Here is a 2,098-nt window from a genome sequence, read left to right as displayed (position 1 = left end):
GACTCAGCTGGTGATAGAAGGGGCTTCATCCATGCAATGCCGTGGATGGAAGGGAGCCCAGATCAAAAAAGGCTAGAATGTCACGTGGGACACCAGGGGTTCTTAACCTTTCCTGTGTCAAGGTCTCTGCTGGCGGTTAGCCTGGTGAAGTCGACAGACCCCTTATCCGAAGAATGCTTTTAAACGCGTAAAATAAGATACAGAGGATTATAAAGGGAACCAATTACATTGAAATACTGTTATCAAAATACTTTAAAAATCACGTTCACAAGACCCCAGGGTAAGAACTTTAGATTTAGGTCAATTTTCATTTTAGAGAGAGAGGAAGCATGGCCCAAAATTGACTTGGATAAAGCCACTCTAAGCCATAGCAGGGACAAAAGCTCCAATCTCCTAACCACCCCCCTGAAGGTAGCAGTGGAAATCATAGGATTTCCATCCATTCAGGACCAAGAAAATGGGGGTATCATTACTTCTCCTTTCCCCACCCCCAAATATGATACAAAGCCAATTATTTATTTCCTTCACCTACCAGGAGGGCCCACTGAGAAAAGGAACACGATCCAGGCCTAGGATTATAGACCTAGAACCAAAAGGGTCTTCAGCAGCCATCTGGTTTCACAGCTTCCCATTACCAATATGGAAACTGAGCAAAGTCACATGGGAAATAATAGGGCTTGAATGTCACTGAGTTTGAAGCCAGTGAAATTTGAGTTCATCACCTCTGGATTACAAGGACCAGAACCCAAAACCAGGCATAAGAAATACAGGGAAAACTCAGGGACAGCCTGGTTCTGCTCCTGGGAAGCAAGAACATTTGTTAACCTGGATACCTCCTGGGAATAGAGTGGGGCCTAGGAGGGCACAGTCCAAATGGAAATCATTTGCAAAATGTATGCAAACCCCACCGGGTCAGAAGGGCTGAAGGCAGAGCGTGGCTCCCCAGCATCCCCCAAAGGGACCCTGGTCAACACCCTCTTCCAGAAGGTGCCAGTCGCCCCCTGGTGACCAAGGGCAGGAACACACAGATGTCTGTGAGGTACGGATAATCCAGTTACTCACCCCCGTCCCCAGACCCAGCCTGGCCTGCTGATGACACAGAGGGCCGGAGCTGCCCGTGCTGCATCGGTAACAAATCCTCCACATCAAGGCTGCTCTGCTCGACTTCTCCAGTCTTCAGAAACAGATGACCTGCTTCTACTCATCTATTAACTCATCCGTTGCCCTTTGCTAACTGGCTAGGGGATCAGACAGGTCTCACATTGTGCCAGCTTAGGAAAAGATAAACATTCCTGTCCCCCAGTCTCTGTTTTTGGTTTCCTTGATGACCCAAGGTTCATGCAGTGTGTATTGTGTCTTTTAGGAGTCAGGGGAGGCTTGAGGGGGTCTCATCCCCTCACCTCTGGGGAGGAGGGAGCTATGTGTAAGGCAGTTATGAGGAGCAGGGGCATAGATGAGAGTCAGGTGATGGACACGGGGTGCTCATCCAGTGACCTAATGACAGCAGCACCTCACCTATACAAAAGCCATGCGGGGGGGATTCCCATCCAATCCCAACCAAGACAGTGTGGGTCCCCACCGCTTCTCCTCCCCCCAAATACCTGCCCCACCAGGACATAATATAAAGTCATTTTTCCTTTCACGTACTGAGAGTGCCCACTGAGAAAGGGAACCACTGTAGTTGTGGACAAAGACCAGAGAAAATGGCTCCCTGGGGGATGCCGGGGACACACAGTACCTGATGGGTCACAAATGTTCCCTCAGGACGAGGTCGGCCCCCCGAGCTGTGGAGAAGTGGGGAAGCACAGGAGACAAACTTCCTGTTCAAGGGCAGTGCCTTCATATCTTAAGTCCTTTTTCTTTTCTTTAAATCTAAAGTGACCAGCTTGTCTAAAGTGAATGTTTATCTAAAGTGAACAGAGAGAGAGAGATTCCAGGCTTGGTGGACCGCAGAGCTGGGGCTTGGGCCTCTCCCTGCTCAATTAAGGGACTGCTGTGTATTGTGAGGGTCCAAAGAGAGTTCAGAGCCCTAGAAGTGAGATCTCTCTGGAAGGGCTTCCCAAGAAAAATACAATAAATCCTGTAAAATAACACAAAA

The sequence above is a fragment of the Phascolarctos cinereus genome, unplaced genomic scaffold (assembly GCF_003287225.1).
Source record: "Phascolarctos cinereus isolate Bilbo 61053 unplaced genomic scaffold, phaCin_HiC Scaffold_4;HRSCAF=312, whole genome shotgun sequence".
Classification (NCBI taxonomy): domain Eukaryota; kingdom Metazoa; phylum Chordata; class Mammalia; order Diprotodontia; family Phascolarctidae; genus Phascolarctos; species Phascolarctos cinereus.
This window is presented reverse-complemented; position numbering follows the sequence as displayed.